We start from the raw sequence: 22,563 nt of genomic DNA, 5'->3' as shown, positions 1-22,563 counted from the left end.
GGGGGTAACCCACATTGTTTGGACAATTATAGCACTTCACTGCCATAATGTGATATCTGTGGTCCTTATAAAGCAAATTAGACTAGCATTGTCTAGTTCAATTTCCAATCTTATTGTATTACTGCAATTTGTTTTATCTAACATTGTGGCTGTCTCTACTATGCTGTGGTGGGAGATTTAGTGGTGCAAGAAGACACTGGATAGAAACACCATCTCCAGCTCCTTGAAAGATTCCATCAACGGTGTCTCCGAAAATTTTTACACATCGCTTGGGAAGACAGGCAAACTAATGCCAGCATCCTGGAAGAAGCAAAGATCACCAGTGTCAAAGTGATGATTCTTCAACACCAACTTCATTGGACTGGTCATGTTGTGCGGATGCCTGATGATCGTCCTCCAAAGCAACTACTCTATTCCCAACTTAAAAATGGAAAGCATAATGCTGGTGGTCAACAAAAGAGGTTTAAAGACGATTCCACCTAAACATTAGGAAGAACCTCCTGACAGTAAGAGCTGTTCGACAGTGGAATTTGCTGCCAAGGAGTGTGGTGGAGTCTCCTTCTTTGGAGGTCTTTAAGCAGAGGCTTGACAACCATATGTCAGGAGTGCTCTGATGGGGTTTCCTGCTTGGCAGGGGGTTGGACTCGATGGCCCTTGTGGTCTCTTCCAACTCTATGATTCTATGATTCTATTCTATGATTCTATGACTGTCTCAAGGCAAATCTAAAAAAAAGTAGTATAAACACTGACAACTGGGAAACATTTACCTGCGAGCGCTCCAGTTGGAGGACAGCCTTTACCAAAGGTGTCATGGACTTTGAAAACGCTCGAACTCAGGACGGAAGGGAGAAACGTGCTAAGAGGAAGGCACGCTTGGCAAACCCTCACCGCAATCAACTCCTGCCCGGAAACCTATGTCACCACTGTGGAAGGATGTGTGGATCTAGAATTGGCCTCCACAGTCACTTACGGACTCATTGTTAAAACTGTGTTCATGGAAGACAATCTTACTTGGCTACGAGTGATCGTCCAAGAGGAAGAAGAGGGTAGAAATCTTGCACAGTTTTGCTCAGCCAAGTGCTTGGACTCCAACGTTCCTTCTATCCATTGAGTTGTACCTGGCTGAGTCTTTACTCAGAGCAGACTTATTGCAATCAATGGACTTCAGTTACTAATGCCAGAGACATCACCTTGCCAACAAAGGTCCATATAGTTAAAGCTATGGTTTCCCCAGTAGTGATGTATGGAAGTGAGAGCTGGACCATAAAGAAGGCTGATGGCCGAAGAATGGGTGCTTTTGAATTCTGGTGCTGGAGGAGACTCTTGAGAGTCCCATGGACTGCAAGAAGATCAAACCTCTCCATTCTGAAGGAAATCAGCCCTGAGTGCTCACTGGAAGGACAGATCCTGAAGCTGAGACTCAAATACTTTGGCCACCTCATGAGAAGAGAAGACTCCCTGGAAAAGACCCTGATGTTGGGAAAGATGGAGGGCACAAGGAGAAGGGGATGAGATGGTTGGATAGTGTTCTCGAAGCTACCAACATGAGTTTGACCAAACTGCTGGAGGCAGTGGAAGACAGAAGTGCCTGGCGTGCTCTAGTCCAGGGGGTCACGAAGAGTCGGACATGACTAAATGACTAACAACAACGACAAACCTAGGGAGCAATCCTCAGGATGGGAAGCCAGCTGAAGCTCCCTTGGCTTGAGTTAAGCTGGTGTAAAGCAGACCTTCATGGATCATTGCCTTGTCATGGCGAAGGGGCTTGAATAACTCCAAGAAGCTGTGAGCTATGCTGTGCAGTTCCACCCAAGATGGACAGGTCATAGCCGAGAGTTTAGACTAAATGTGACCCACCTGGAGAAGGAACTGGCAAACCACTCCAGTATTTTGCCAAGAAAACTTCATGGACATAAAAAAGGAGAAGCTTTGAGAAGAAAGTGAGTTTCCAAGGCATGCTGTGGTTCATGGGGTCATGAAGAGTCGAACACGACTAAGACGACTGAACAACAACTAAACGAAGCAGACCAGACAGGTGCTGAAGCCACAGGAGGAGAGGGGGCTGAATCCTGCTTGCGGGTTTGCCATTGGGGCATCTGGTTGATCACTGTGAGAACAGTGTGCTGGGCCCAGGGGTAACCCATGAAACATGGTCCAGGACCTGTCCAGAATCCAAAGGTTCCGCTAGGAGTCAGTCCGACAGGGCCAAGGCAGGAAACCAGGCAAGGACAGGTACAGGATCTCAGGCAGGATCTGGCATACAGCAATGTTGCTCCCGCAACCTGGGGTGGGGTCCAACAGCCTTTTATCTTTGTTGGGGTAGCAGCCAGTCCTGATCCCCTGGCGACTCACCTCCCTGCTTCGCCCAAAGGCGAGCAAACCTCCTGCAAGTTCTCAGGTCTCTCCTTCTCTCAGACCTCAGTCTCTGCAGCTCAGGAGACGTCGGTGGGTTACTAGACCCAGAGGCCACCTCAGCCTCCCCTGACACAACCGGTAGTGGAGCAGCTGTAAGTGATGGCTCAGCTGGAGGCAACCAGGTCATCCCCACATCTGGAGCCAGGGCAGCCTCAGGCCCATGACTCAGCCCAGCTAGGTTTGTTGCAAGGGAACCTTGTGTAGACTGGGACTCTTCAGGATCAGGCCCCAGACTTGGTTCAGGTGATGCCTGAGGCAAAGGATCCGGTGCGGACTGAGACTCCTCTGGTTCCGAATCTGAGCTCGAGTCCCAGGCCATCACAAACAGGATGCTAGACTAGATGGGTCACTAGCCTGATCCAGAGTCTCTTATTACGTTATTGCGTTCATACCTGCAGTCACCACTGCTTGTGGTCATTGTCGGCAGGATCACCTGGTGCAATGATGGTCTCAAGGGAACAGACAGGTCCACGTGGGGGCAAGTGGCGTTTCCGCTGGGCAGGTTCCCAGCCCATCCTTCCGCTTTCTTTCTTTTCTGAATAAATTTTTATTGAGTTTTACAAATTTTATTATCATCACAATCAACATTATCTCAAAAACAATATAGAATATAGATCCCCAACCCCCCTCCCCTCTCCCAACTTCCCTCAACTTCTTTTTCTGATTCTTTGAATGTTTACTTCCCCCTCTTGTTTTATTTTACCTTAATATGCAGTCTTTAACTTAAATGTTATTCTATTCTTCACATTTTTATACCCTACTTATTTTTACATTTCCCCTGGCACTTTATCATTTTCCAATTTTTACATCTTAATTTCTGTGTTGTTAATTGTAAATATTTGCTCAAACCCTGCTAGTGAGTCTACATCGTTACAGTTTTTCTGTAGGTACAACATAAATGGTTCCCAGTCTTTTAAAAAATCTCTATTGTCTCTAAGTTTTGCGGTTAATTTCGCCACTTCAGCATATTCCATCAGTTTTTCTTGCCCATCCTTCCATCAGCTCCCCGATAAACATTTCTCCCTCTTTCGATCTATGCCGAACAGGGTCAGTATACTTTGGCACACCTAATCCAAGCTAATTTAGCTCTGTTTGCTTAAGAAAGGTCTATCCTCTCCAATTATCAAGATATAGGCTGATAATAGACCTCAGAAGCAGATAACAAACACCAACATAAAACCTACAATAAAACAATCTACCTAAAATCAGCACAATCAAAATAGCACCATGTTAAACGATACGATACGATATGATACGATCATCTTTATTGTCCTTGTCCCATACAGAACAACAAAATTGAAAAAATCTACATCAGACTTTCAGGGGAACTGAAGGAGGCAGTGGTGCGCCCGCTCTTAAAGAAAACATCATTAGATCCCTTAGATCTATGAAATTACCGCCCGGTTTCGAATCTTCTGTTCCTGGGTAAGGTGATTGAGAGAGCGGTTGCTGAACAGCTTGGTGGGTTTCTGGATGAAACATCGGCTCTGGATCCATTCCAGTCCGGCTTCCGCGCTGGTCATGGGACCGAGACGGCTCTGGTTGCCCTAACAGATGATCTTCGTAGACAGCTGGATCGAGGCGGGTCGGGGCTGCTGATTCTTCTAGATTTGTCAGCAGCTTTTGACATGGTCGATCACGAACTTCTGGACCACCGCCTTGCCGACGTGGGGATCCAGGGCACAGTCCTTCAATGGCTGCGCTCGTTTCTCTCTGGTCGGGGACAGAGGGTGGCGCTTGGGGGGGAATTGTCATCGCGCCACTCCTTGGTGTGTGGTGTGCCCCAGGGTGCGATTCTCTCCCCGATGAATCAATCAAAACTTTATTAGCAAAGCCAACAGGCCACAGCTATGCAAGAATTAAAAATAAAGTGGGGGCTTTGCCCTGCCAGACTTAAAGTTGTACTATGAAGCCGCAGCTTTCTGCTGGCTAAAAGACTGGCTACTTCTGGAGGACACGGATGTGCTGGATTTGGAAGGTTTTAACAATGCATTTGGATGGCATGCATATTTATGGTATGACAAGGTTAAGATCAACAAGGTCTTTAAGAACCATATTGTCAGAAAAGCAATATTTAATGTCTGGACAAGATACAAAGACTTATTAGAAAACAAAACACCGAGGTGGCTGTCACCTTTGGAGGCCAAGGCCCGAAAAAGACCCAATATGGAGGCCAATTGGCCAAAATATTGGGAAATACTAGAAAGGGATGGAGACAATTGGAAACTGCAGAGTTTAGAGAAAATGAAAGATAAAGTGCGAGACTGGTTACACTATGCTCAGATTAAGGAAGTGTTTAAGATTGATAAAAAGTTAGGATTCCAGGTGGAGAAATCGAAACTGGAGACAGAACTGCTAGAACCTAAGACCAAGGTACTTTCAAAAATGTATAACTTGCTGCTGAAATGGAACACACAAGACGAATTGGTTAAATCGGCTATGATAAAGTGGGCCCAGGATATTGGGCACAACATTATGTTTGAGGACTGGGAAAGGTTATGGACTACCGGGCTGAACTTCACAGCATGTAATGCTCTGAAGGAAAATGTAATGAAAATGATATATAGATGGTACATGACCCCAGTGAAATTGGCTAAAATATACCATTCGTCTGATAACAAATGTTGGAAATGTAAGGAAAATGAAGGAACATTCTTTCACCTCTGGTGGACCTGCCCTAAAGTGAAGGCCTTTTGGGAAATGATATATAATGAGTTAAAAAAGGTATTTAAGTATACCTTCACCAAGAAACCAGAGGCCTTCCTTCTGGGCATGGTCGGCCAGAACGTGCTAAAGAAGGATAGAACATTTTTTATGTACGCTACAACGGCGGCAAGGATACTTATTGCTAAGAGCTGGAAAACCCAAGATCTACCAACACTGGAAGAATGGCAGATGCAGCTGATGGACTATATGCAACTGGCTGAGATGACTGGCAGAATCCGCGACCTGGGAGAGGAGAGGGTTGAAGAAGACTGGAAGAAATTTAAGATTTATTTACAAAAGTACTGTAATTTGGTTGAATCCTAACAAGGAAGCCAGAGCAGAAATAACTGTCTACCATTAAATTATAATTTTTTATTTGAGTTTAACCTAAATATTGCACCTAAGAGTATAAACAAGATGATAATTTGCTTGGAAAAATTCGTTTTTAATGATGAAAGTGGAAGCGGGAGACGTGAGGGAGTCCGCAATAGAATGAAAAGATGTTATGAAACCTATTTTGTTTGTTAAATATGTATCGGTAAAAAATCTTAATAAAAATTTTTATAAAAAAAAAAAAAAAGAATTAAAAATAAAGTAAGAATAAAAGGAAGAAAAGAACAAGCAGATCTCTCCCCGATGCTTTTTAACATCTTTATGCGCCCCCTCGCCCAGCTTGTCCGGAGTTTTGGGCTGGGCTGCCATCAGTATGCTGATGACACCCAACTCTATCTGTTGATGGACGGCCATCCTGACTCGGCCCCAGACACACTGATCAGATGCTTGGAAGCTGTGGCTGGATGGTTACGTGGGAGCCGGTTGAAGTTAAATCCTTCGAAGACAGAGGTCCTCTGGCTGGGACGGGATGATATGGGACTGAGGGGGCAACTCCCATCTCTTGCGGGGGTGCAATTAGTGCCAGCACCGTCCGTTAAGAGTTTGGGTGTAATCTTCGATACCTCCCTCTCCATGGAGGCGCAGATTGCAGCTATTACAAAGGCGGCATTTTTTCATCTCCGCCAAGCTAAGCAGTTGGCTCCTTACCTCTCTCGCCCTGACCTAGCTACTGTGATCCACGCGACGGTCACCTCCAGACTGGATTATTGTAACTCGCTCTACGTGGGGCTGCCCTTGAGACTGACCTAAAAACTCCAGCGGGTGCAGAATGCCGCAGCGAGACTCCTTACGGGGTCTTCGCTGCGAGATCACATTCATCCGGTGCTATACCAGCTGCACTGGCTCCCGGTGGAGTACAGGATCAGGTTTAAGGTGCTGGTTTTAACCTTCAAAGCCCTATACGGCCTAGGACCCTCGTACCTACGGGACCGCCTCTCCTGGTATGCCCCACAGAGGAACTTACGGTCTTCAAACAAAAACACCTTGAAGGTCCCAGGCCACAGAGAGGTTAGGCTGGCCTCAACTAGAGCCAGGGCCTTTTTGGCTGCGGCTCCAACCTGGTGGAATGCTCTGTCACAAGAGACAAGGGCCCTGCAGGACTTGACATCTTTCCGTAGGGCCTGCAAGACAGAGCTGTTCCGCCAGGCCTTTGGTTAGGGCGCAGCCTGACTCCCTCCTTTGGCAACCTTTACAAAACTTTATGGCTGCCATCAATCTTGATTTTAATTAATTTTTATAATGTTTTTATAATGTCACACTATTTTGGTGTTGTTAGCCGCCCTGAGCCCGGCTTCGGCTGGGGAGGGCGGGATATAAATAAAATTTATTATTATTATTTATTAAAAAACAACAAGCCTGCTATCCCAGCTATCCCAGCCTGGTTAGCCCCCTAAAAACTCTGATACCCCATAATTAAATACAATATACTCCCACAGAGACTACCTTACACTGCGTTTAAAACCAAAATCGCATTTGAATAGAAACTGTTTCTCAGACGGCTAGTCCTAGTTTTTATAACCCTGGACCTTCTTCCAGAAGGCAGAAGGTGGAAAAGACCATTTCCGGGGTGCGCACTATCCTGCGCTATCTCTGCAGCTTTCTTATGACACCTGGAAGCATAGATTTGATCTAAGGTGGGAAAAGTGCACCCAATTATTCTCTCTGCAGTCTTTACTACCCTGGACACACCATCTATCTATCTATCATCTATCTATCTGCAAACTTTGTTGGAAATCCATGCTGTTAAGCTGTGCTAGAGCAACCATGTTTTTGCAGGATTTGGGGCAACCACAGAGAAAGATGAGCCACAAATCTCACCAACTTTGTTGCAGGGAGTTGGAGTAGAAATAGCTCTGGGTCTCTTCCAACTCCACAGCTCACTAGTATAATAATAATAATAATAATAATAATAATAATAATAATAATAACAGTAATAATTTATTTGTACCCCGCCCATCTGGTTGGGTTTCTTGGCTTCTTGCAATGAGGGAACCGCCAGAAGGCCCTCGGAGCTGGACCTCAGCGTCCAGGCAGAACGAGTGGAGTGGGACTCCACTCCTGATCTTAAGGGACAGGTAGTGGCATTCCCTGACACAGGGGTGAAGAGAAAGTAGATTCAGCTGAGGGCCAGATCTACTATGAAACTTATGAAGCTTAAGCTTAATAATTCTGGAAAGGCCCAGAAGCAATTTTATTTATGCATGTATATAGCATTTCCCCAATTTTCACCCCCCCCATAACCCCCCCAAAAATGAGGCATAGGACTTTTTTTATTCACACCGATGACTTTGACATGTGAGATAATCCAGTACAGCAATTCTAATCAAAATCTGACGTGTAGTAGTTAATTTCTTTAAAAGAGATTGTGGTGAGCTTTCATGGAAGAGCTCCATTGAAGACGATAACAGGGGTTACCCAGACCTTGTTGATGATTGCAAAGGTGGCCCCATAGTGGTTCAGGCTTCAGGGTCCCCCCAGATGTAGGTCTGCCACTAGTTCTGCCAGTGGAATTCTGGGTGCGTAGAAGGAGCTCAGCATAGGAATGAAAATCAAGATGTCGTCTCGCACTGTTCGTCTTTGGCAAATTGCTGAGCCCACGCCACTTTGCAGTGCTTTCTCTTTTGCGGTAAGACTCGCAGTCTGCGTACAAAGTGGAAGAAGTACCTTGACAATCTTCCTTTTGTATCGGCCTCCACAATGGAAATTCCCACAATTTCTGCCGGAGTACGGCTTGCCTGCTCCCTGGCTGCACTGCAACTTTGCGGATGAATTATAGGAACAGCTTGCCAGCTGGCACCCAAAAGTACTGTGCAAATAGTCTCTCACCAGGCTGGAGCTCTAACATCCCTCAAAGGTGTTTGCACCTGTTTCCTTGTGCATGGCGAAGCTGTCCTTTTACGCACCCAGGAATGATTCACTCATTGTAGTATATCAGTAGTATTCGTGAGAGTATTAGCTAAGGGCTTTTTAAGAGCTAGTGAATTGTCCAGGTAGGAGTAACAGATACTGTGTGGAACATTCAAACTGAAAGGGTGGGTGGGAAGCAGTTTGTGTTGGTTTCCAAATGAATTATGAGCTGTCAAATCCTATTTTATGTCATCTTCTGTTTGGAAACATGGGGAAACTAAGGTAGGTTTGATTGGAGCCCCAAAGTTGAAGGGTTGGGATTCAAATTCTAGGTTTTTTGAATGACACACACACACACACACACACACACACACACACACACACTTTCTGATGGTACAAGCTGTTTAACAGTGGAACAGACTGCCTCAGGAGGTGGTGAATTGTCTTCTTCATTAGAGGTTTTTAAGCAGACTCCGGGTGAACAGGAGGGATGGGGGAGAAGCTACCTTCGGTTTGCATTTAAAGACAAATCAGATTTCCAAAACAATAGGAAAACCGAAACAGACATCCTTTGAGATTTGCACAAAGCTGAATTTTGCAATGCAGTTCTCCAACCGAGGTTTACAAAAACATGAAGTTGGAGGGAAAGGGCACCAAAAGGACCACATTAGTGAAAATACCACGGAGAAATGCATTCTATTAGGAGGGATTCCTCGCGAAGATGTGTATCTTAACCAAAACTGCATACAAAAATGTGTTTATTAGGAGTAAAGGTAAAGGTACCCTGCCCGTTCGAGCAAGTCTTGCCAGACTCTAGGGTTGTGCGCTCATCTCAGTCTATAGCCGGGAGCCAGCGCTGTCCGCAGACACTTCCAGGTCACATGGCCAGCGTGACAAGCTGCATCTGGCGAGCCAGCGCATCACACGGAACGCCTTCCCACTGGTAAGCGGTCCCTATTTATCTACTTGCACCCGGAGGTGCTTTCGAACTGCTAGGTTGGCAGCCGCTGGGACCGAACGACGGGAGCGCACCCCGCCGCGGGGATTCGAACTGCCGACTATGCAATCGGCAAGTCCTAGGCGCTGAGGTTTTACCCACAGCGCCACCCGCGTCCCTCTTGTTTATTAGGAGAGATTTACCTTAATATGCTTCTTGTGCCCCCTCCAGGAGAGGTTTGGAGGATGGCAACATGGGAGTGGGCCTTTTCTGTGGTGGCACTGGAAGTCAGGTTTCTGAGACCTCACAGGCCTCGTATAGCATCTCCGAGGTCTCGTGAGGCCTGGGACGTGACGTCCGGTGCTTCACGAGGCACCGGAAGTTGTGTTGGGGGCCCTGCAGTGTGGGGGCTGCAACAATTTTTTGAGTGGGTGCTCGGGCCCCCAGGGCCCCCTATAGTTGGTGCCCCTGCAGCATTAAAACACAACATAAAAGCAATTTAAAACAACTTCCAACCATAAAAATAAGGTGGGTCATTTATGGCACATCATAGCTCTAATACCACCTATAGGGTGTTCATATAACGAACAATCAAGCATGCAATTGCCATCATGCCCAGAGTGCTGTCTGCTGGATTTTGAGAAACATGACAGCCTCAATTTATCGGTTACAGCAAGGTTGACTTGAATCAAGAGACTCAATCTATACTGGTAAAGTTGAAATGGTTGCAAAATGTGTAGGACTCAAATTTAATGCACCTTGTTCAATTAGAATCATAGAATCATAGAGTTGGAGGAGACCACAAGGGCCATCGAGTCCAACCCCCTGCCAAGCAGGAAACACCATCAGAGCACTCCTGACATATGGTTGTCAAGCCTCTGCTTAAAGACCTCCAAAGAAGGAGACTCCGCCACACTCCTTGGCAGCAAATTCCACTGTCAAACAGCTCTTACTGTCAGGAAGTTCTTCCTAATGTTTAGGTGGAATCTTCTTTCTTGTAGTTTGGATCCATAGCTCCGTGTCCGCTTTTCTGTGGGGTTTGTTTCAATGTGCTTGGTGCCAGAGGTGCCAGTTCAGTATCCAACTTACTCTCCTGGAGGAGGCTCCTTACAGATAGGAGGAACTGGCAGCTGCATCGACCCTATCGGAGGTGCCTGACTGATATCACAGGGGTGAGACACTTCTCTGACAACCTGCTTGAACCTTCACCAGAATCAAATTCCTGATCAAAGTAGACAAATTCATGGAGATGGAGAGGGTTGTTGGTGGCCACTAGCCAGGATGGCTGTGCTCTGCTTCCACAGTTGGAGGTCTCAGTGCTTCTCATTGCTGGAAGTCACGGAACGGGAGAGGACAATTGTGCTCAAATTCTGCTTGCCTGTTTTGCATTGCCGGTTGGCCACTATGAGAACAGAGTGCTGGACTGCATGGGCCACTGTTCTCCTCAAACGGCTCTTCACATGTTCTTATGTCCTCTTAAAGACTTTGAACTGGGAACTGCCCTCAGCAAAGTAAGCCACAGGGCCACACTGCAAGAGAGGTGTCATTTTGGGTTCAATCAACCTCTCTTCTCCAAGCTAAACCATCTGCTAGCAAGCAAGCAAAGTCCTTTGCTGGGTCCATTCTGTGGGACAACCAGCCTCATCCAACCAACATGCTGAAGTCCAATGAAGGGGTTAAGGCCATAGAGTAAGCTGTCCTGCCAGGCTTAGATCACTTTGGGAGGAAATGGGTAATGAAGCCTATTATTCAACCTCCAGTCTACCTGAGAAGCTCAGTTGCTCCACCTCAGACCACATGGTTCTCGCAAGCCACTCTTGAATTCCTATACCGATAATTTAGGAACTTTCACCGCTGTAACTAAACCAAGTTGTACTGCCTAAGCAACTTTTTTCTGAATGCTGTATGGAAAAGCACATGAATCCAGCCTTTGAAGAGTTTGTAAGTAAACCATTTTAAGCTTAACAAATGTTTGGTCTTCTTCTATGCTAGGGGAAGAGAGGAACTGTGGAAGGATCTCAGAAGTGCATATTTTAAAGGTCTAACAGCCTATATTTCCAGGCGTTACTTTGCTGCATAATTTGTAATTTTAATTCTATGCTTCGGTTGTCTCACCAAAGAGTACTTGCCCCAAATTTGGATATTGGCATCCAGGAATTCTCCTTTTATACCTATTTTCCCCCCTTGCAACCAACACATTCCCTGGCGATATTTAAAGGGGTCCTGATGTTATTCTGCCAGGCTTCTTACGACCTTGGACTGTTTGGAGACCTGCAACAAAACACACATGTCTTCCATGTTCATTTAATGGGTTGTTTTATGGTGTTGTCATACTCCGTTTACAGTGGTTTTATTGTAAATAGGCCCGAGGGCCCTGTTGGGAAAAGCAGTCTATAAATTTAGCTACAACACAAAATAAGAAACAGGCATCTTTAGAGCTGGGTCTCCTGACTACTCTTTTTTTTAAAAAAAAATTAAAAATTAATCCATATTACCCAAATAACAAAACAGAACTTGCTGAGACAAACACCTAAAAATCTTAACTGAGCCAAGCCAAGGCTGGGACGGAGTGTTACATTCACAAGGAAAAAAATGATAATATCTGGATGTTTGTGATAAGGCACAGATTAGAGGATTAGTGGAGAGCACCATGTAAGGAAAAAGAGAGAGAGATCAAGAGGTGTAACACACGTGGCTTGCAAAATGTACAGAAACGTAAACCTGAAACTGAAATCATCAGAGGCACAAGGAGTACGAAGAACAAAAGGCTCTGTATTACATCAATAATTCCCCCCACCAGCCAATTAGACGCTACTTATCCAAGCAAGGGACGCAGGTGGCGCTGTGGGTTAAAGCCTCAGCGCCTAGGACTTGCCGATCGAAAGGTCGGCGGTTCGAATCCCCGCGGCGGGGTGCGCTCCCGTTGCTCGGTCCCAGCGCCTGCCAACCTAGCAGTTCGAAAGCACCTCCGGGTGCAAGTAGATAAATAGGGACCGCTTACCAGCGGGAAGGTAAACGGCGTTTCCGTGTGCAGCTCTGGCTCGCCAGAGCAGCGATGTCACGCTGGCCACGTGACCCGGAAGTGTCTCCGGACAGCGCTGGCCCCTGGCCTCTTAAGTGAGATGGGCGCACAACCCCAGAGTCTGGCAAGACTGGCCCGTACGGGCAGGGGTACCTTTACCTTTACCTTTATCCAAGCAACTATTGATGCTACAAAGAACCTACATCTCAGGCCACTCTTCTTCGAAGGAGGTGCATTCTTGTGAGATTCAGGTTATTCAAGTTGCCTTTCACTTGAAACATGAGCTGTGTTGACAAGCGTGTAGACTGTAGAAGAACACCTGTTCAAAGATTTCTCCTGGACTGCTGACCATCTTCAAATCTCAGAAGAAGAAGAAGAGTTTGGATTTGATATCCCGCTTTATCACTACCCAAAGGAGTCTCAAAGCAGCTAACATTCTCCTTTCCCTTCCCCCCCCACAACAAACACTCTGTGAGGTGAGTGGGGCTGAGAGACTTCAGAGAAGTGTGACTGGCCCAAGGTCACCCAGCAGCTGCAGGTGGAGGAGCGGGGAAGCGAAGCCGGTTCCCCAGGTTACGAGACTACTGCTCTTAACCACTACACCACACTGGCTCTCAGAAGGGTTGTTGCATGCAAGACAGAGCAAGCTTGTTTTCTGTGGCTCCAGGGGGTAGGGCCGGAACCAGTGGATTCAAAAGACCCAGGGGAAGGCTCCAGTGGGATACTGGGAGTGGCCTCTGCCTGCCGCAAGGGGAATGTTTAACCAGCTCCCTGGAAGATGGTGTGCCCTCCAATACGAAGTACAACAATCCAGAATGTGGCAGCTAGACTGATAGCTGGTAGCAGCCACTGGGGCCATATAACACCAGTCCTAAAAGATCTGCATTGGTTTCCAGTATGTTTCTTATTGGTACTAGCCGTTAAAGTCCTAAATGGCCTTGGCCCTGTATACCTGAAGGAGTGTCTCCACCCCCAGCATTCTGCCCGGACACTGAGGTCCAGCACCAAGGGCCTTCTGGCGGTTCCCTCATTGGGATTAGTCAAGTTACAGGGAACCAGGCAGAGGGCCTTCTCGGTGGTGGCACCCGCCCTGTGGAACGCCCTCCCATCAGATGTCAAGGAGATAAAGAGCTGTCTGACTTTTAGAAGACATCTGAAATCAGCTGAAATCAGTTTTTAATGTCTGACATTTTATTATTTTTTATATTTTGCTGGAAGCCACCAGAACATTTCAGAACTCGAATTCCATAAACCTGGAAGTAAATGCTTCCATTTTTGAACACACCTCGGAAGTCGAACGGAATCCGTTCCAGAAGTCTGTTTGATTTCCAAAATGTTCGATAACCAAGGCGCGGCTTCTGATTGGTTTCCGATTGCACAGGCGCGCCGGAAACAATAGCGGAAGCCACATCGGACGTTCAGCTTCCAAAAAAATGTTCAAAAACCGGAACACTCACTTCCAGTTTTTGATCATACGGGAGCCGTAATGTTCGACTCTCAAGGCCTTCAGGAGCCTAGGTACATCTGTATATGTTATTCTTCCCAATTTTCTCTGTTAGATTTGCAGAACGCCCTTTGCACCTCGGTTTTCGGACATTTTGGAATTCAAACAGTCTTCTGGAATGGATTACATTGGAAAACAGATATACAGGTGGTACATGACCCCAGTCAAGCTTGCAAAAATTTATCGTTTGCCCGATAATAAATGTTGGAAATGTAAAGAGAATGAAGGTACATTCTTTCACCTTTGGTGGACGTGCTCAAGGATTAAGGCTTTCTGGGAAATGATTTATAATGAAATGAAAAGGGATTTAGATATACCTTCCTGAAGAAGCCAGAGGCCTTTCTCTTGGGCATGGTTGGCCAATTGGTGTTAAAGAAGGATAGAACTTTCTTTATGTATGCCACAACAGCAGCAAGAATACTCATCGCAAAGTATTGGAAGACACAAGATCTACCCACCCTGGAAGAATGGCAGATGAAAGTGATAGACTATATGGAACTGGCGGAAATGACTGGCAGAATCCGAGACCAGGGAGAAGAGTCGGTGGAAGAAGATTGGAAGAAATTCAAAGACTATTTGCAGAAACATTGTAAAATTAATGAATGTTAAAATGATGTCGGATTGAAATGAAGCGGCCTTAGCAGCAAGGTTAATTAGAATATGTAAAAATGGATTGATAACGGATGAAAATATAAAGTTATAATACGTTAAGATATAGAATATAAGATATATAGGTAAGGATTTGCTGAATTAACCATGTGAACTGGAATACAAAAAAGGGAGGTGTGAGGAGGTCAGGGAAATAAGTAAATGAAATCTAAGATATGAAAAGATTGATTTGTTTTTAGCTGTTTTCTATTTATTTTTTCTGTATTTTGTATTATTTTTTCTGTATTTTTTCTATTTATTTTTTCTGTATTTTGCATTTTTTTCCTATGTATTTTTGTACTTTTTGTATTTTTCCTTTTTCTTCTTTTTTCTTCTGTAACTTTTTTCTCTTTGTAAAACTTTAATAAATATCTTTTTTTTTTAAAAAAAGGAAAACCGAGGTACCATTGTGTTTTGAATTGGGCCTGGAAGGTGACTGGCAGGCAGAGTAGGCAAGGCAGGATCCGTGCCATGTGCTCAAAAGCTATCGCCAGACGAGTTCCATCTCTGTAGTGCTTCTGGATAGCAGGGAACCACAGGTGCAAAGAGTACTGTTGCGCTGATCTCTTGCTTGCAGACTACTCAGAGGCATCTCACAGGTGGGGCTTTGGCCTGATCCAGGAGTGCTCTTGATCACACTTCAAAACGACCTTGACAGTTTAGAGAACTGGGCCAAAACAAACAAGATGAATTTTAACAGGGAGAAATGTAAAGTATTGCACTTGGGCAAAAAAAATGAGAGGCACAAATACAAGATGGGTGACACCTGGCTTGAGAGCAGTACATGTGAAAAGGATCTAGGAGTCTTGGTTGACCACAAACTGGACATGAGCCAACAGTGTGACGCGGCCGCTAAAAAAGCCAATGCAATTCTGGGCTGCATCAATAGGAGTATAGCATCTAGAACAAGGGAAGTAATAGTGCCACTGTATTCTGCTCTGGTCAGACCTCACCTGGAGTACTGTGTCCAGTTCTGGGCACCACAGTTCAAGAAGGACACTGACAAACTGGAACGGGTCCAGAGGAGGGCAACCAAAATGGTCAAAGGCCTGGAAACGATGCCTTATGAGGAACGGCTAAGGGAGCTGGGCATGTTTAGCCTGGAGAAGAGGAGGTTAAGGGGTGATATGATAGCCATGTTCAAATATATAAAAGGATGTTGCATAGAGCAGGGAGAAAGGTTGTTTTCTGCTGCTCCAGAGAAGCGGACACGGAGCAATGGATCCAAACTACAAGAAAGAAGATTCCACCTAAACATTAGGAAGAACTTCCTGACAGTAAGAGCTGTTCGACAGTGGAATTTGCTGCCAAGGAGTGTGGTGGAGTCTCCTTCTTTGGAGGTCTTTAAGCAGAGGCTTGACAACCATATGTCAGGAGTGCTCTGATGGTGTTTCCTGCTTGGCAGGGGGTTGGACTCGATGGCCCTGGTGGTCTCTTCCAACTCTATGATTCTATGTTCTTATGTTCTCATGACATGCAAAGGACAGCATTAACCCTTCTCTCCCCAGCTGCAACTAACTTCTGTGTGGCAGTTAGGTTTGGGCAAAGCTCTGTGCGAGCTGTGGAGCCCAGAACATGGAACCATGCCAGCTTTGGGGCCTGTTGGTTCTCAAGACTGACAAGGAAGAGTTTCCCTTCATCTCAGCATTCTTGGGAACATTTGGGAGCAAAATCTCCTGATGATGCCAACCTCGCCCACTCTGGTCTCCTGTCTGTGGCTGCAACAACAGCAAAAAGCCACCATGCCAACTGGCGCCATGAATTATGCACATGCCATAGATTACACTGGCACCAAGCGCAAGGCGTTGCTCTTGACTGCCAGCTGCGCCCATTTAGAACCCAGGAACAGCACCCACCAGCAGTGTGCAGGAATAGGGGAGTGGGCAAAGTGGTTACAAAACATGCAATCTGCCAGAGAAGCAGCTGTGCCGAACATTGGAAAAACTTGGAGGGAGGGAGCATCATATTGAGTTTGTTCACATTATCTAGGCTGCCAAACATCTGTGGCACAAGTCCTAAACTTACTCTAGCTTCCGTCACTAAGGGTGGGTGAATCTCTCTGTCTTGGCTTCTCTCAGTTTCTCATTTTCCCAACCTTATCTTCAATTCTCCATATCACTTTGCATATTTTTTTTAAAAAATAGGCATTTCAGTGCAAATTTCTATAAATGCACACATTTTGCCGAATGTGCAGATTTTTTCCCATATCAATTTTCCCCAATATAATGCATCTTGGGGTGCTTTTTTATGAATATATGCATTTTTTAAAATGTGTGCTTTACCCTATTATATGCATTTCTGTGTACATTACTTGGTCAGAGAACTGCCTGGCAAAAAATACATTGCGGGAATGGCCTTCTTTCGGCCAATGTATCATTTTGGAAATTGCATTATGATGTAAATTTGCCTTTAAATGCAAACCAAATCAAATCCCTGTTCTTCACTAGCAGTTTATTCTGACTTCCTTTTCATCTGCTGTCAAATACTACACACTCCACCTTTTTTTTTTTGGGTTGGGGAAATCAAAATTGATTCTTCCTGACCCTTTTTAGGAACATAAGCTTTTTTCCTCAGACAACTGTGTGCAACATGACCACGGGGGAGTTGTACAGTCCCACAGCTCTTCCTACGCGCTTAGCTTCTTCACACAAGCAATGTATGAGCCGGGGCTTCTATCAATTTCATTTTTCGTTTTTTTCCTATTTCCTCCCCAGTCTTAAATTCAGTTTGCCATATTTCTCCATCAGCTAGCATAACAATAACAAGTCCTCATGAAGATTTCTCAGCATTTTAGTGAGTTTATTTTCACAAACAATTTCCTACTATGTAATAAAGCATTACTTTTGGTTATTTTCACTGATGTATTGGTTCTTTTTTTTTAAAAAAATGCTTTATTGAAATTAAGGGGGGAAACAAAGTAATGTATAACAAAAAGGGGGGAAAGGGAAAAGAGATTAGTGTTTGTTACATTAGATCACATTCTTCTTAAGATTCTTCCCGCCAACCCCTCATGTCCGCAAACATTGTTTTACCTATCACACTATTTATTTCAATTTTCTTTTGTTAAGTTCCATATATATTATGTTTTTTAATACTTATCCAATATCTCACAGAAGTTATTCAAGAGCTGCCACAGACTTTATGTTATCACAACAATCCTTGAGATACTTTGGTACACACCCCGTTTCCTAATAAAAGTTTGTTCAGTGTGGTCTCGCGGTTTTGCTGTTAATTTCGCCAACTCAGCATATTCCAACAATTTATTTTGCCAGTCCAGCTTTGCCAGTATTTTATCACCCTTCCAGATCATAGCTATCAATATTCTTGCACCCACCGTGGCGTACAAGGATATTTCCCTTGCGTTTTTTGGGCCTAGTATCCCCAAGAGGTGTTTTTTTTAAAAAAAAGATACCTTAAACATTCTTTTAAGCTCATTGTAGATATATTGGTTCTTTTTTTTATAATAATATTTATTGAAATTTTGTTTAAACAATAAAAGACATACATAGTAACATAGTATTTTCCAATATCCACATTTCATTCTCATCATTGGACTTCCTCACAACTCTTGTTCCTGCATTCCAAACTCTTAAATTTTGCCAGCAATTTATTAACTTGTTTCAATTCATGTAATGTAATTTTCCAATATTAAATCTCAAATTTTAGAAAATTTAGATCACTCTTTTAGAGACTTAGTTTTAACATAATATTTATCCAAAATTTGTCTTTTCTTTCAATTGCATTTAGATTCATATTCCTTATAACTAAATTGTTGGAACCATGTTATTGCTAATCTTACATCTTTCTTAACATTCATACAATTTACAATGTTTTTGTAGATAGTCCTTAAATTTCTTCCAGTCCTCCTCCACCAGTTCTTCTCCCAGGTGTAGATATATTGATTCTTAATGTACACATGAAGCACAAACTGTATGCAAAATGAAAGTCTATTGTGCACATGCAAAATTTTTGAACCCATTTTTTTGGGTTGGGCAACTGCATTACAAAATTTGGAGAAGTGCGAATCTCAAAAGATAACTGACTTAAGGTCTGCAGATTATTTCAGGAAGTGGAAACTGGGTAGGTTGCATTAAAAAGCCCAACTGAACTTCTCCTCCATCTCTTGCTGCCACCAAACCATTCTGATCTTCTTCGTTTTCATGGTGGCACAAGTAGAATCGCAGCCTCTTCATGCTGTATAGTCAAGAGAAGTGATAGTGAAGCTCTATTCTGCCTTGGTCAGAGTACACTTGGAGTCCGGTGTCCAGTTCTGGGCACCACAATCTAGGAAGGATGACAACCTGGAACATGTGCTGAGGAGGGCAACCAAGATGATCTGGAAACCAAGCCTGATGAAGAACAGTTGAAGGAGCTGCATATGTTAGCCTGGAAAATAGGAGACTGGGAGGAGATATGATAGCCATCTTCAAATATCTCGAGGGCTGTCACATGGAAGATGGAGCAAGCTTGTTTTCTCCTGCTCTGGAGGGTTGGACTCGAACCCATGGCTTCAAGTTGAAGAAGAAGAAGAAGAAGAGTTTGGATTTGATATCCCGCCTTTCACTCCCTTTAAGGAGTCTCAAAGTGGCTAACAATCTCCTTTCCCTTCCTCCCCCACAACAAACACTCTGTGAGGTGAGTGGGGCTGAGAGACTTCAGAGAAGTGTGACTGGCCCAAGGTCACCCAGCAGCTGCATGTGGAGGAGCGGAGACTCGAACCCGGTTCTCCAGATTACGAGACTACCGCTCTTAACCACTACACCACACTGGTTGCAAGAAAGGAGATACAGACTAAACACCAGGAAGAACTTTCTGGCAGTAAGAGCTGCAGAACAGGGGAACAGACTCCCTTGTGATGTGGTGGACTCTGTCCTGGATGCTTTAGCTGAGATTCCTGCATTGCAGGGAGCTGGACTAGATGATCTTTGGTGTTCCTTCCAGCTCTAAGATTCTATGATTCTGTGGTGCTGCAGAAACTGGATTGGTGGAGGTAAACTTTTTTTATTTATTGAGAAGCATCACCCATTTGGGGCCGTTGGACCTTCCCCAATTCCCCGTTCTGTTGCCCCCTGCCCACACCAAAAGTTAAGTAATGAAAATGTTTCCCCAACTATTAAGCAGTTGCTTGCAGCTGGCAAAACATCTAAACGGCAACATGAAGTCCGTTTGTCCCATTTTACAGATGGGGAACACAGGCGCAGGGATCAGCCATTTCTCTGCAGATGTTTCAGGCACAAGAACTGCTCCTCTGTCCCAATTCACCCCTTTTTATGGACAGGCAAGCATCCAAAAGTTCAAATGTTTGGCCCATCAGGAATGAAAAGTCTTCATGAGTGCTGCGGTCCACCAGTGTACCCAACCCAACCCACTGGGCTGTCCCTCTGACTCCACCTACTCTGGTCTTTATCTCCTGGCCTAGATTTCTGCTCCAGAACGCACCTGGTACCCAATTTTTAAAATTCATTTTAAGCGTTGGCAGCACTAGTTATTAGGCTACGTGCCTGGTGCAATCCTGAGCGTTGCTGTTTAAATTACAATGAATTACAACTTGTTCCCAGAAGTTTGACACCTATCTGAAAGGACGGGAAACTGTTGCCAGGGTGGTTGGAACGAGCTGTTACCAATGTGGGGAGGACACCCGATTCTATCTTTCTCTTGCATCTAAACAAGGACAGTTGCTTGAGGCAGTAGGCTGGTGCTTTGAGGTGGTGATCTGAATTTGGGCTCATAAATTGAAGCTGAATCTTGCCCAGACAGGGGTGTACTGAATTCTCACATCCGCAATGACAAAGAGCTTGTCTGCTGCAGACACACCTGGGCTTCCCCAGAAGGAACTTTGCAGCGAGGCAGTTGCCCTGGCTCCAGCCCTGAGGCTCAGGTGATGTCAGGGGCTGGTTGGATGAGGAAGAGTGATGGATGCCACCCGCCCAAGAACCCCCCTGGGGCAGTGCCAGATCAAACCCCCTAGAGGCCTCTGTTGTTGTTGTTTAGCCATTTAGTCGTGTCCGCCTCTTCGTGACCCCCTGGACCAGAGCACGCCAGGCACTCCTGTCTTCCACTGCCTCCCGCAGTTTGGTCAAACTCATGCTGGTAGCTTCGAGAACACTGTCCCACCATCTCGTCCTCTGTCATCCCCTTCTCCTTGTGCCCTCCATCTTTCCCAACATCAGGGGCTTTTCTAGGGAGTCTTCTCTTCTCATGAGGTGGCCAAAGTCTTGGAGCCTCAGCTTCAGGATCTGTCCTTCCAGTGAGCACTCAGGGCTGATTTCCTTAAGAATGGATCGGTTGGAGTCCATGGGGCTCTCAAGAGTCTCCTCCAGCACCAGAATTCAAAAGCATCAATTCTTCGGCGATCAGCCTTTTTTATGGTCCAGCTCTCACTTCCATACATATGGAAGTGAGAGGCCTCTAGACAGTCAAAATCTTGCCCGCCCCCCTGCAAATAATCTCCTAATACGTTTTTTATTTGATATTTCAAGATCAAATCAACATTTATCTGGTATGCAGGCTGAGACCCTCCCTGCCCACAGACTGTCTCCCCAGAGTGGTGCATGCTCTGGTTATCTCCTGCTTGGACTACTGCCATGCGCTCTACGTGGGGCTACCTTTGAAGGTGACCCGGAAACCGCAACTAATCCAGAATGTGGCAGATAGAGTGGTGACTGGGAACGGCCGCTGAGACCATATAACACTGGTCCTGAAAGACCTACATTGGCTCCCAGTACGTTTCAGATCACAATTCAAAGTGCTGTTAGTGTTTTGACTTCTGCTGTGTTATTATGCAAGCTGCCTTGAGCAAGGAAAGGTGGGATATTGATAAATATGAATAATAGTTTCAAACTCCACTCTGCAGTATGGGAAGGATGATACTGATATGTCTTAAAAGACACCTGTAGTTGCTAACTCAGAACAGGCTTTACCAAAGGTGTCATGGGCTTTGAAGAAACTCGAACTCAGGACGCAAGGGAGAAAAGTGCTAAGAGGAAGGCACGCTTGGCAAACCCTCACCGTGGTCAACTCCCACCCAGAAACCAATGTCCCCACTGTGGAGGGACGTTTGGATTCAGAATTGGCCTCCACAGTCACTTACGGACTCACTTTTAAAACTGCGTTCATGGAAGACAGTATTACCCGGCAGTAAATCTACATTGTTGTTTTGTTGTAGCAGTTTGTCTTTTTAATGTTTGATGTTCTACTTTGTTTTCATATGTGTTGTAAGCTGCCCAGAGTGGCTGGAGAAACCCAGCAAGATGGGTGGGATATAAATTTTAAAAAATTATTATTAAATCATCATCATCTTTCTTAGCGGGCCGTGCAAACCGCTATTCCAAAGAATGCTTTTTATGGGGCAGGGGGCACTGGGATGAGTTCATGGAACCAAGATGGTCCAAAAACATTTGGGAACCCCTGATTTGGCTCAGTACTCTGCTGACTTGCAGCTGAACTCCAGTGTTTAAGGCATAAAATTGTCTTTCCCAGCCCTGCCTTAGCTGCAAGTGCTCTGCCATTGAACTCTGTCCCCTCACCTCAGGAATAAGGTGTGTGGGTTTTCTCTATTTCTTTTTATTTTGCAGAGTTTTCTGTGTATTGCAACGAAACCTTTTAATAAAGGCAAGCATGCCTCTGCACTTCATCACCCTTTGAAACTGCAGCCTCAGCTGTCCCCAGGAAACAATCGAAGGATACGGGGTCATTCCCAGGGACAAGCGTTGCCTGAACCCAAATTGCATCATTTCCCGGGGTGCTTGAGGTTGCAGTTTCAATGTGCATGCTCTTGCAGCTGCCAAACTGAGCTTGCATTTGTGCTGGGTCGGGGGTTAACCCCAAAAATATAGCAGGAACACAAGAAAAGCCTGCCTGCTGGATCAGACCAGTGCCCAACCCAGTCCAGCATCCTGTTCTCACAGTGGCTACGCAGATGCCTACTGGATACATTCAAGCAGGATTCGAACACAAGAACAAGTCTCCCCTCTGCTGTGTTTTCCAGAACTGGCATCCAGAAGCATCGCTGCCTCTGACTGTGGAGGCATTGAGCAAACCCAGACCTGCTTATAGACTCAAAGACTCATAGAACTGTAGTGTTGGAAGGGA

General features: G+C 45.2%; 1 long non-coding RNA gene across 1 annotated transcript in view; it reads left to right on the top strand.

Annotated features, from left to right (window-relative positions):
• LOC309370000 overlaps window positions 1–19,025 on the top strand; it is an 81,516-nt gene extending 62,491 nt beyond the window's left edge. Inside the window, exon 3 of the long non-coding RNA XR_014168335.1 lies at window positions 19,011–19,025. This is a non-coding gene — a long non-coding RNA (uncharacterized lncRNA). The remainder of the gene's footprint in view (window positions 1–19,010) is intronic.
• Window positions 19,026–22,563: the final 3,538 nt, after the last annotated feature.

This window comes from Podarcis melisellensis, assembly GCF_964234715.1.
Source record: "Podarcis melisellensis genome assembly, chromosome: 5".
Lineage (NCBI taxonomy): Eukaryota > Metazoa > Chordata > Lepidosauria > Squamata > Lacertidae > Podarcis > Podarcis melisellensis.
This window is presented reverse-complemented; position numbering and strand designations above follow the sequence as displayed.